The following is a 13,826-nucleotide window of genomic DNA, read 5'->3' on the forward strand; positions in this document are numbered from 1 at the left end:
TGTATTTTCTTATCTGCTTACCTGTTGATAGGTACTTAAATTTTAATTTTTTTCTGCTCTGGCTATTGTGGACACTACTACCATGCATCTGGGTGTGTAATACATTTTAGATATCCAGTTTCAATTCTCTTCAATATGGAACCAGCACTGGGACTACTGGCTCATATGGTAGTTGTATTTTTAATTAAAAAAAATTTTTTTAGAAACCACGGTACTGTTTTTTTTTGTTTTGTTTTGTTTTGTTTTGACAAGGAGCAGCATTGTAACAACGTTCTGTCTGAAACACAGAATCTCAGCTTAATTTGGTTAGTATGCCTACTCATTCTTAAGCCTCGGATTTTACCCCCTTTGGGAGTTCCGTCCTCAACACTTAAACTCATATTCCTTTCTGTGAACGCTCATAATACATTGCTCTATCATAGAACTTACTCTGCTTTATTGAAATTGAACTGTGACTCCCAGGGTGATAATCCATGTGTTAAGAGCCCTCATCTTTCACTTCAGTGCTTACATCCCCAGCTTCAAGCAAAGCGCCCAGCCACAGCAAAGGACCAATAAGCATTAAAACAATTAATAACAGAGCATACTTAGCTGGTAAAAAGAGTGAGTAAATTACTGACTTAAAAAAAATTCCAAGAAATGTGAATTAAAAAATTTAGAAATCAAGGGGCCAGAGACATGACTCAAGTGGTGGCGAATACTGCCTTGCATGTGACAATTTCAGGTTATGCCTCTCCCCAAGCAAAGTTAGGTGCGGAGCCACAGTAAGAGCAAAAAATAAATAAATAAAACTAAAAAACAAACAAGGAAAATCAAGGAATTGAACAGTACTGGCAGTATCCTACCTTTTATATAAAAAGACATAAAACATCTATGAACAGTATTTGCATACGTATATCTCTGAAACAATATACACGAAAACACACGTATTTTCTAAGGACCAAGTGGGAATCAGGTAGCTAGATGCCTGGGAGAGAAGCCTTTTCTCTGTATACTTTTTTCTTGTTCTTAAACATTTTGAATCCTACGAATTATTCCCTATTCATGGTCACTGTCACTGTCCTCCCGTTGATCATCGATTTGCTCGAGCGGGCCCAGTAACGTCTCCATTGGAGACTTTGTTGTTACTGTGTCTGGCATATCGAATACTCTCGGTAGCTTGCCGGGCTCTCCGAGAGGGGCGGAGGAATCGAACTCGGGTCAGCATGGAAAACGCCCTACCTGCTGTGCTATCGCTCCAGCCCCCATTCGTGGTATAAAATTAAAATATTTAACTTTAGAATGAATGAGGGGTGGAAGAGATAGTACAGCAAGTACGGTGCTTTCTCTCCAAGCGGCCAACCCAGATTCTATCCCCAACATCCCTTAATGGTCTTCAGATCTCAGAGAAGAGATCCCTGATCGCAGAGCCAGGAGTAAGCCCTGAGCACCTCTGGATATGGTGAAGAAGAAAAAAGACGGGAGGGAGGGAGGGAGGGAGGGAGGGAGGAAGGAAGGAAGGAAGGATGGAAGGAAGGAAGGGGAAAGAGGGGTAGGTGTAGGATAACAATTGCTTTGTCCTTTCTCCCTTGCCACAAGGAGCTTAGGTTTATCAGGTTACACCCATCACAGTGCTCCCAAGTCACTCCCATTCCTTTGTTTATCTGTAACCACTTCTCTATGCTCTCTTCCCCAACCAGTTAATCAGCTTTTCCCCCTAATCAGACTCTGTTAATTTGTCAGGTCAGATCCTTCTAGGACACTGAGCTTGAATTCTAAGTTAACATTGCCTTTCTCCTCCCCTTATGTCTTTTGAATAATTTACTTTAATGCCATGTTCTTTTTGTATAGATACAGGAAGACAGTTAATATTATGCTTTTGTAACTTAGGATTTTATTGACTTTGAATATTATTCACTCCCGGGCATCTGCTTTCTCGACTTAAGCCTCAGTTGCCCTTAGTTCCTAGCACCGCAAAAGCAGAGTCCCGACGAGGGACTGAGTGGACCCAGGGCAAGCGGTGAGCTACCCTGGCATCGAAATGGGCCAGGCCAAAGTGCCACAATTCTTTTTTTTTTTTTGTCAACAAAAAATAATTTTAATGGGATTATAGGTGTCAGTTTTGTATTTTATCATATTTTGATAGTGTCAATAAAAATATTACACTTACATTCAGTGAAAAACAAAAATATTTCCTTATAAAATGCTTACGCAAAAGAATCCCTACTTTACTTTTAATTCCAAAAACACATACTGCAAAAGCATTTTAATATATATGACAATCAACATCTTTGCTATTTAGTGCATTAAAGTAAATTCAGCAAGAACTCGCCAAATGTTTCAGGGGTTATATTATGGACTAAAATGAGAACTGCATTAGAGCTGGTGTCTTGCAGCCTAAGGAAAGTACTCACAAATTGTTTGTCAGCTTGGAAAGTGTCAGCCTAACCCTAACCACTCAATAAAAGCGAATGTGTAGTGCCACGATTCTTAACTATAAGTTGAGTTTGATCATAGACAAATGCTGTCACGATCCAAAAGTAATGACCAGACTAGGACCCTGCTGGGGGAATAGGAAAGACTAATCTGGCCTGGACACTGTAGTCTGAGATCGAGATAACCCCGGAAACGCAATTCTATAAACTTAACGTATCTCTTACTGTGTCCATACAAAATGATTTATATTATGTATGCTTATATGTTTGTTGGACAAGGAGCGGAGAAACACACCCATGGGATTCCGCTCTAGGGTGGGGCGTCCTGCTGAGAGAGACTCTGTCCTAGAGGCAGCAGCTTTCCCGGAGGGAAAGAACTTGACCCCTATTGACTGTGACCACACCTATGTCTAAGCCCCAACCCCTCTTGGTTTTGGGATTTAACTAGGCTGGAAGAGTGGCCTGGGGGATCCAGATTCCAGAGCCAGAAGGAGAATGAAGGGGGATTGAGGAGGAGAATGAGGTAGCTTGGGGAGGAAGAAGCAGGAGAAGAATCCGAGGAGAACAGAGATGGGAATGGAATGAACTGCAACTAAGACCAACCAGCCTGGCCCTCGTTCCTTCCTTCGCCTGCTCATTGCCATCGACCTCCCCGGGGTGGGGGAAGCAGCATGAGACCACCGAACAGGGGCAGCAGGGGAGATACATGGAGAGATAGACCACTGCAGTCTTTTTGTGTTTCCACAGTAGGGGGAGAGGAGGAGGAGGGGAGGAGGAGGAGGAGGGGGGGGAGGAGGAATATATGATTAATGCAGACGCTTTCAAAAATTATCAGTTGAGCACGCACTACACTCAGAACGCGTACTTCTACTCAAAGCCATGCTCTGGTCTTTGCAGTGCAAGATGCAGAAGCGAGTTCCCGAGACGGCCTCCCAAGTGCCAACTCCTGATGCTGACACGCCCTCACCCCGCTCGTCTCCTCTCGCAAAATTACGACTGGCCTGTGCAAGCAATGAACAGCACGTTGACAGAAATGGAAGTTGGGTCACAGAAGACACTGCAATCTCCATCCCGAGGTCTCACTCTGAAGCAAGCTGACTGGTATGTCGTAAAGACACACACGCAGCAGCTCTGAGGAAAGTCCCATCTGGCGAGGGTTCCAGACTACCCCCAGAGAGGAAATGATCTGTCAGTCACGAGGCAGAGGGCTCTGATAGAGGGTCTCCAATCTAAACCAAACCTTTACAGCCCCGTAACGTCACAAAAACCTCCTCAGAACTTCACCACCAAACCACTGCCCAATCATGCTTTCTGACAGAAACTGTGACAGAGATTCACGGCTGTTCTAAGCCGCATTTTGAGATCATTGGTTATGCAGTATTAGATCATTAAAAAGCCACAACCTCTACCCTTAAAATACATAACAAAAATAGCACTTGTCATATAACAAAACCCATGGTTATAGAATCAGATACGTCGGAGGCACAGTGCTTTGAGAATCGCCCTCCAGTGAATGTCAGATGCCATAAAAATAAGAGAAAGCAGTTGCTTAGAGCCCTTCACTTTGGCTGACAAGTGCACAACTAATGTATGAAACAGAAGCAAACATAAATCATTGAAAAAATCTTCCACCAGGAGAAACACTAACTTTAAAGCAACTGTGTTCTACTCTTTTCCTTAGAAGTAAAACTACTGTCCAGGAACTTTGAGACACACTGCAATACATGTGTAACTGCATCTGGAAAAGTGACCGTACCAAGTGCAGAATACAAGTCAAGACGTATAATCAGAAAGCAGGGATGGCATCTGTGGTGTATCAAAGTTCCAAGGATCTGGAAAATTTTATCAGTCACTTACAGAGCCTAAGGATTTCAGTAAATGGCATTTTAAGAAAATTGTTTGTGACATAAGACAATCAAAAGCAACTAGAAGCAGGGCCATCTTCCTGAATTCAAGGACTAGAATTCCTTGAAATCAAGGTCTAAGACTGCTGCCTTTTTATAACTTTATCTGATTCCAGTGAATTATCACTTTTCACTTTATCTGAACTTCCTTTTGTTTGGGGCTCAGGGAACTCTCCTGGCAAGGCTCTCAGGAGCTTGTGTGGTGCCAGGGATCAAACCTGGGTCAACCACGAGCCAGGCAAGTGCCTTACCCCAGTGGACCCTCTCTCCTGCCCTATCTCCACTACGTCTGCCCTGCTGCTTGATTTTGTTTGAGAGCAAAGTGAAAAACCGTTTGGGCGAAGGTAGTTTTATGACATAGACAACTCAAGCAAATAAGTGTTTTCTTCCAAACCTAGTGAACACATTAGAAGTCTCGATTTTAATCAGTTGGGGTGCGGGGCGGGGGGGGAGGCAGGGGGGCAGAAGGGGCTGAAGCCAGTGCAGAGGGTAAGGCACTTGCCTTGCATACAGACTACTCAGATTCGATGCCCAGCACCCGATTCATGGTCCCCTGAGCCCCCCAGGAGTGATCTCTGAGTGCAGAGCCAGGAGTAAGCCCTGAGCACCACTGGGCGTGACCCCAAGCTAAAACAATCTCAGGGTCTCAGATTGTTCAACCAGTGGGAACACATTCTGCATGCAAAAGACCTGGGCTTGACCCTTGACCCTTAGGTATATGTTCACCTACACACCTCGAGGTGAGCCCCCCCCCCCACACACACACACACACCTCCAGGTGCTTCAAATATTCAAAAGCAATCTGACCTCTGGTTTAGTAGCAAATTACTGTGTACACTGATAAAACCTACAATTAATAATTAGGAAAACAATTTTCAGATTAAATGGTCTATTTCCCAAAATTATTCGCTCATGAGCACAAAATAAGTTCCTAATAACAGATACATACCTATAAATAACCATACCAAGTTGCATACATGCTATATTTTACATAGAAAGAGAACGAATTTTCATGTATGTATTCGTAAAACTTTATTAGAGAGAATTTTTCACCACCTTTAAAGGAAAAAAAGCCTGGAAATTCCCTCTGCAAGATGGCAGTACTGAAATATTCCAAACCTAAGAGATGAAGAGAGCAAGGTAAGAGATTCTTTAAGTGTGTCACCCCATCTGCTTTCAGAGGAAATTCACCAGATACACACGCTAACATGATACCAATTTTTTATCACTCCTAAATCAAGGCATCACTTTGTCATATAAAAGATTTAATACTAGACTTATTTCTTTAGACTCAAAGATCTGTCTTTGAGAGTGGAGAGAGAACGCCTGAGAGTCAACATTCAGGAGGAGCTGGTCTGGCTTTCCTGCATCAAAAGTCCCACGAACCTGTCGGGTGGCCCGGGCAGAGTCCATGCCAGAAGAGTCAGGACTGCCAGGAGTTCCTGTTCCTGGCCACCCAGCGCCAATGGGGAGGACCCTGTGAAAAAAGATTTATCTTAAAAGCTAACGGGTGCTAAAAGCATAGAGATGAAGGGATTTTGTCTGATTATTTTACTTTGAACGTAACATTAGTAATATTAAAAAGTCACTAAAAACACTTTCTACGGAGTCCATGGTTAGTTTCAGGTCTTCCTATTGCATTTAATATTTTTTTTGTGTGTTAGTTGTTGCTATCATGCACAGTGTAGGATAGCGTCTAGGAGTCTGAAGTTACCGTTGACAGTGCTCTGGGGGCTGTGTGATGCCAGGAATCCAGCCTACAACCTCACACAAGTCTATGATCTCTACTACATATATACAACTAATATATAAATATTGGGCTGGAGCGATGGCACAGCGGTAGGGCGTTTGCCTTGTGTGCAGCCAGCCTGGCCAAGCCGGGTTCGATTCCTCCGCCCCTCTTGGAGAGCCCGGCAAGCTGCCGAGAGTATCTCGCCCGCAGGGCAGAGCCTGGCAAGCTCCCCGTGACGTATTCGATATGCCAAACACAGTAACAACAAAGTCTCCAATGGAGACGTTACTGGGCCCGCTCGAGCAAATCGATGAATAACGGGAGGGCCTTTATTTTTATTATATAAATATTAATATGTAATATATGGTAATAATAACATATATAGTATTAGTAATATATGGTATTGGGAGGGGAGAATGCCAGGATCAAATCCAGGGTCTCACACATGAAAGACTATGATTGGAGGGACCATATCGCTGGTCCCTTTGATTACATTCGAAGATGTAATAAAACACCTTTTAAAATCCTAAGGAGTTTTCAGATCCTGACAAAAATCTTCCAAGCGTTCAGGCGCAGGGCTAAGTGACAGTAAGTGTTGTGAAGAAGTGACTTGTGTTCTATTCTTCCAGTTCTCCTAATTACACCAGCAGTCCCAGGCTGGTGCCGGAACGTAGAAGCATCTCTGCAACTCTTGCTAATCTCCTCTCCCTTTCAACACGGCAAGTCTCGGGAGTACAGACTTCAGCAAGCTAGAACTGGAGTGATGACTTGACTTGGGAGTGATAAAATATTAATAGGATGTTAATAGGTTTATCTGGTAAAGTTCCTCGGAGAGTAGAGGAGGTGAATAAACAATTCTTTTGTATTTTGGCACTTTCAGCATTGTGTGTTGCCTCTGTCTATGGCAAGTGGGAATTCCTTTTCATTGATGGCGATATTTCAGGTTCCTGTCAAAAATTATGTTAGCCATATCAATACAAATATAAAGAAAAATGTGAAAAGAAAATTACTGTCACACTGTCTGTCCTCCCATTGTTCATCGATTTGCTTGAGCAGGCCCAGTAACGTCTCCATTTTGAGACTTGCTGTTACTGTGTTTGGCATATCGAATATGTCACGGGGAGCTTGCCAGGCTTTGTCGTACCGGCAAGCTACTCTCAGTAGCTTGCCGGGCTCTCCGAGAGGGGCGGAGGAATCGAACCCGGCTGGGCCGGGCTGGCTGCGCGCAAGGCAAACGCCCTACCGCTGTGCTTCTTGCAGACTGAAATGTTTTGCAGATTGTAAGGATGCCATCTGATGAGAAGGGGAAGGTGTATTTAACTGGAGCAGAGCCCTACTGGTACAAAGCTAATGGGTGAGCAACAGAGAGACTGACTTACATTATCAATATAAATACACAGGCAAAAGCTAGAACACATTCAAACCATGGCCACCCAAGGGGCCTGGGAGATAGTTCCGTAGGCTGGAGCCATATTCTGCCTGCAGGAACCTTGGGTTTCTCTCTGGCTCAAGCACCAAAGCCAGGAGTGATTCCTGAGCACTGAGTCAGGAGTAGGCCCTGAGCACTATGGGACATGAACCCCTATACCTCTCTCTCTCTCTCTCTCTCTCTCTCTCTCTCTCTCTCTCCTCTCTCTCTTACTCTCTCTCTCTCAAAAATAAATAAATAAATAAATAACAGAGCAAAAAAGAAAAGCGTGCCTACAAGAAAACTGAGAGGTCTTGCCTGAATTGAAATCAAAAGGTGGACATGATAAAACACGTCTGAAATCCACTATGAATTTGGATATAAACTAGCCCGGATTTAAGATGCTCTTTGAACTCCACAGCAATGGTCCTGGCTGGCTCCAGGGTGGGCATCTGTGAAGCCCAGAGAGATCCCTCCTTCCCTGTGAAATGACGGCTGTAAAGAAACCCTCCACAACTCCTCTGCTGTTCATCAATTAGCACGTTCCTTCCAGACGAAATGATCTAAGTTTCCACTTCAAGCACTTCATACTTCTCCCTTCACCCCTACTGCTATTTGAACTATGTGCTTGCATTGTTATAACGTTCACCACTCATACAGCCATCTAGTAATTACCGTAGGATTGACTTGAATCTAAAAATCAAGTCTTGCACATAAGGAAGTTAGCACTGTTGGAATGTGAACCTCACATCATACATGGCCAATATTTGAAGATGATAGAAGAATGACTAAAGTTAAAAAAAACTTATCGACCTGATAAACAAACCCAGGTGTACTATGAGCAAGCCACTGGCTTAGTCACCAAGAAACACAGAAAAGAAAGTTTGAAGAAATATGACAACGGAAGTCAGAAGGAGATTGCCTCAAAATGAAGCGATCATACAAGAATTCACAAACAAGAGGCATCTGAGCAAGGACTAGATGAGGAGGATTTCCACCTGGAGAGTCAGGGCTCCCTGACTCTTTTCAAAAACAGAAGTTTGACAACATTACTGAGAGACCAAAAGCCCAGAGCTGCAAACCACACCTGAGAGGGGACATGTTTCATTTCTTTCTTATTTTTTTTTTATTTCTTTATTGAATCACCGTGGGAAAGCTTTCAGGTTTAGGTCTCAGTCATGCAAATATCAAACACATTTCCCTTTACCAAAACTTATTTTTTACCATGAAGAACCCCAATAAAACCCCACCCCCACCCCTCCCAGTCCCTGTGGGGCAGATGAATTCTAGTTAACACTCTATCTGCTTTGATTAGATTCATTGTTTCAATAAAAGATTCACCACTATTATTTAGAGTTTACCCCCCCCACCCCCGAATCAGACATGCTGAAAAAGCATTGTGAAGTGATTTGCTTTCTACAGCTGGGTTCAAGAATTAAATGTTGGTTTTGGATTTCTGCTATTTTACTTATTGACCCTGGAAGTATTTCTACTGAAAGTCAGATAGTTAAGAAATTGGTTTCTGTGCACTGGAGACGTGGCCGTGCTGGAGAGCCGCTAGTGGGGGGCAACTGGTGGCCTCGGTAGGGCGTGAAGGGCGGACCGAAACGTCCCCCTTCAAGGGGGGGGACATGTTTCAAAGCTGTGATGTTGGTTACAGTAGACATGAGCGTACTACATACATAAAAGGAGTCCACATTTTATACGTAACGCCCCCCCAACTCCCAATAAAACTCTTATCACTGATCTACGCAACAGAAGTCATTGAAGGAAATACAAGGAAGAGAAAAGGGAAATCAAAATTTACAGAGAAGTGGTCAAAGGTAGCACTGTAGCACTGTCCTCCTGTTGTTCATCGATTTGCTCGAGTGGGCACCAGTAACATCTCCATTGTGAGACTTGTTACTGTGTTTGACATATCGAATACGTCAAGGGTAGCTTGCCAGGCTTTGCCCTGTGGGTGAGATACTCTCGGTAGCTTGCCGGGCTCTGCGAGAGGGACAGAGGAATCGAACCTGGGTCGGCTGCGTGCAAGGCAAACGCCCTACCCGCTGTGCTATGGTTCCAGTACTTTCATATCCATTTCCCCTTTTGTTTTGGTTTTGTGGGGGGCCCCCTCAGGCCTCTTCCCAGCAATGCCCTGTGGACATTCACAGTGTCCTGGACTGGAACAGGGTGGGGGAGACGCAGTCACTCTCCTATCTCTCCAACTCCCGTTCTCATATGATCAATTTTTAACAAAACCATAATTTATTCGACAACACAGCAGCTCTCTGCTGAATCTCATTTCAGGGAGACCAGACTTGACTTAGAGCTGACCCATTAAAATTAAATGGACTGTCCCAGGCTCTCTCACCACCCCCACCTCCGCCCTCCTCCCCGAGTCAAAGGATGCATTAATAGCACCCCGAACTAAGTGCCACGGAGAGGAACACCCACACTGTTGAGTGATGTGACAAATGACAAAATTCAGCATAATATTTTCTTCCTGCCTTTAGCACCTAGATCCTGTATGTAAACAATGTAGAAAGAGCGCAGAACTTATTTTCAAAATCTTTCAAAAAGCTAAGCTCTTAAAGCGAGGTACTGATGCTTCAGTACATTGCAAGTGGTTCTTGACACATCTCAAGCTTCAAGAATTAAGGGAGGGAACTCGTAGTAAAGCAAGGCCATTATCAACATGTCTTGTTAGAACTCTGTCATGCCATTCTGAATACATTTCACCATAAAAGCAAATTCAAACACGAATCGATTACGGCTAAAGAAAAGAATCAAGAGAACAGGAAAAGAAGGCCCTCTCCTGTAATAAGTCAAGGCACTAAGGCTCACAGAAATGATGTATTTCATTGATGTTAATATTTCACTAAGAACAAAGGTCACTCTTTTGTTATGCCAGTGAGTTGCCCTCAGATCTTCGTCCTCAAAACGGAAGCTGACCCGAAGAAAGCTGAATGTTGACAACTTCATTTACTTGTGATTTTGTGACTTCATTCACGTCATCATTTTGGGGGCTTGAAGCCAAACCCACCAACACTCAGGGGTCACTCCCGGCTCTGAGAATCACTCCCAGAGGTTCTTGAGGGGCCGTATGGGATGCCCAGTGTTGAAGCCAGGTCGGCCTCCTGCCAGGCAAGCACCCTCCTCCCTCGGTGCTCTCGCTCGGGCCGGAAAGCAGACAATTTCAGAGACCAAAGAGGACTCCGCCCTGAAAGTACAAATTCCAGGCTCACCTCCCGAATTCGCCACCATGTCAACTCACCCACTGGCCCTGACCCACAGATTCGCGACTGACCCTCCAAGGGGATGCACGCCATGCAGCTACCATTCACGGACACACTGGTACCCGCGGGCTAAAAATTCGAGGGTGCCCTCAGGAGAGGAGCACGTTGAGTTCCCATCCGGCCAAATCCCGGGCAGCCACACCCACTCACACCTCACAGCTGCCGCCACACCACCTTCAACTCCACCGCTTCACTAAGACTCACTGCAGAGATACCAAACTGATACCAGGCACCTGAAGAAGCCTGGTGTCCAGGCTGAGAACTCTGGGGTCTTCTAGGAGTGGAGGCCGGCAGTCTCAGGCAGAAAGCCCCAGCAGCCATGCCCACTGCCCACAACTGCCTGCAACTCACTGGCCTGGAACCTTGATCCTGAAGTCTCTGGACCTGCAAACTCCTCAAGATTGAGATTTCAGTTAGGATTGAGATTTCAATTAGGTGGAAAAGGAACACAGAAGCCAGCTGCACGCAACAAATCAAACCCAAGAAAGCTCAACCAGCAACAAACAGCCTCGCTAATCTGTAGACAAGGCCTTTCTTAAAAACCCGGTGGTGAGCTAGTACGATTTTTACGTAAATTCTTTTACTGGAGTACTTTTGAAAATCACTCCGACCATTTAGTTGTAATAGGCAATATGAAATGAATTATCATATCATTAAATTATCATATCATTAATTATCATATCATTTCATATCATTAAATGAAGGGGCAGGCTTGGGGACTGGTTTGGGAAATGGTAACAGTGGTGGAGGGAAGGCCACTTTAGTGGCGGGGTTGGTGTCGGAACACTGAGAGTCAGTAACAATCGTATTTTGAACGACTTTGTAAACCATGGTATTTAGATAAAGTATTTTATTTTTTGAATGAGAAAATAAGATGTCTTACTTTGGACAAACTGGCAGGCTACCGAATGTGACCTGCCCACACAGCAGAGTCTGGCAAACTCCCCGTGGCGTACCCAAGATGCCAAATACCAGTAACAATGATGCGTCTCATTCTCCTAACCCTGAAAGGGCCTTGAATGTGGCACTTTTTAGAATCTCAGGGCTAGGAGGAAGGAGACGTTACTGGGGCCTGCTCGAGGCAATCGACGAACAACAGGATGATCGTGATTTTATTTTTTAAAGGTGTAATTTCTGAATTCTCATTATGTAAATATTGTGGGAACTAGTAGTAAGTTGACCATCAGAAACAGGTCCTCTGGTAAGTTCAGAAATACGGCTCTAGACACATACATTTTTAAGCATCGCAGTCAAGATTTTATCTTGTCCGGCAGCCAAAAGCAAATATAAACCTGACTTACTCCGACCCTCCCAACTCGATGGGACAGTACTTGGGAGTAGGAATTCTATTTCTCAGTTCAACAGAAACACGGTTCTGAAAATCCTGGTCTTTGGAAAGTCCCAGAAACAGCACAGAGCGGAAACCAGAGAGGAAAAAAAAGCACCAAGAGCCTACCTCCATCCAGGACGGGGCCCTCTCCACTACTTCACCTACAAAAGAGAAAGCACCCGGTTCTCAAACATCTACACTAAAAGGTTCATTGACATCTAGATTTTGTTGTTGTTGTTGTTGGTCTCTGATGTCGCAGGTTCTGGTTTGTGTGTGGTTCAACTTTGTGGTTCCAAGTATCTCCGAGCTCCTAGGAATCGGGACTGCATCCTGACTCGGTACTTGGCAAAAGCAGAGGATTGACTGAGTCGGAAAGGTGATCACGACAGGACAGCACAGCACCTGTCCTACGGCTGGCCTTAATTTCCCCGGGTGACCCGAACCACTGTGCTGCCCATCCATCCTTCCATCCATCCATCCATCCATCCATCCGTCCATCCATCCATCCATCCGTCCGTCCATCCATCCATCCTTCCACTGGCCTTCCTGGGCGCTGAGCACCGATGCTGGCCCAAGTTCCCCAGAGCCCAGAGGAAGACCCTCTGTCCGCATGGACACAGCAGCGACGGCAGGACCAAGAACCTCCTCGGCTTCTCCTTCTGGGCCGCGGGGCCGGGTGCTCGCCCGCCCCGTGCACCTTCCTCTTAGCCTCAAGGCCCGCGGCGCTTCCAGCCAGGTGCGCCCAACCGGGTCTCGGCCGGACGCTCTCGCAACGCCCCAGACTCCACGAGAGGGGGCCCTGGCGGGGGGCGGGGGCGACTCCTAAGACCCACCAGAACACGATTTTGTCGCCAGGCTGGACGGAGGCGCCGGGCTTGGGGGCTGCGTGCGGTCCCCTGCGCCCAGCGGGGGCGGCCGGCCGGCGAGAGGACCCGTCCCGCAAGTGGCCCCCGGCCCGGCCGCGACTTCGCAGCGCTCGGGGACCCAGGGGGGGCACTGTCCCCGATCGATCGGTGGATCGATCCCGAGCGGGGATCGACCGGGCTTCCCCGGAGCAACTTCCCTGCTCGTCCAGCCGCCCCCGGCCTGGCAGTGCCCGCGCGCCCGAGGGGGCCGAGCGCAGCAGCCGGGACTCGGCCCGGGGGTCTGGACGCCGCCCACCACGCGGAGCCCTCGGTCCCCACCCACCCTCGCCCTCCGCGCCCCGGACCCTCGCGGGCCGCCGCGCCCGGCCCCCACCCCAGCGCCCCGGCCCGGCCCGGCCTCCCGCGCCCCCCGCCCCGGGCCCGGCCGGCTCCCCCCGCGGCGCTGGGCCGATCCCGGGCGCGGCGGGCCGGGGGGCGAGCGGGCGGGGACGCGGGTACCTGCGGTGGGCCTGGCCGCTCCCCGCCGCCGCCGCCGCCGCCTTCGCTCGTCCTGGCAACCGCGGCAGCGACACGGACTCCGAGCCCGAGGGGCCTAGTGACAGCTCCCGGCGTGCACCGCGCCGCGCCCACGCCGGCGTCGACGTCGGCCCCGCGGGCCCCGCCCCCAGCCCGGGCCCCGCCCCCGGCCCCGCCCCCGGTCCAGGCACCGCCCCCAGACCCACCCTAGGCCCCGCCCCCATCCCGCCCTCTGTCCTGGCCCCGCCCCCAGGCCCGGCTCCGGCTCCGTCCCCAGCCCCGACCCGCCCTCAGCCCCGGTCCCGGCCCCGCCCCCAGACCCGGCCTTGGCCCCGGCCCGGCCCCAGCCCAGGCTCCAGCCCCGCCCCCAGCCCA

The 13,826-nt window shown here is 47.6% G+C and overlaps 1 protein-coding gene across 3 annotated transcripts in view; it reads right to left on the bottom strand.

The window, feature by feature from the left end:
* DOP1A (DOP1 leucine zipper like protein A) overlaps positions 1 to 13,510 on the bottom strand; it is a 118,986-nt gene extending 105,476 nt beyond the window's left edge. For all 3 annotated transcript variants that reach the window (XM_056109762.1, XM_056109760.1, XM_056109759.1), the window contains exon 1: positions 13,434 to 13,510. The gene's annotated coding sequence lies outside the window, so the exon portion shown is untranslated. The remainder of the gene's footprint in view (positions 1 to 13,433) is intronic.
* Between the last annotated feature and the right edge of the window lie 316 nt (positions 13,511 to 13,826).

Source organism: Sorex fumeus, unplaced genomic scaffold (assembly GCF_029834395.1).
Source record: "Sorex fumeus unplaced genomic scaffold, SorFum_2.1 ptg000008l, whole genome shotgun sequence".
In the NCBI taxonomy this organism is placed as follows: domain Eukaryota; kingdom Metazoa; phylum Chordata; class Mammalia; order Eulipotyphla; family Soricidae; genus Sorex; species Sorex fumeus.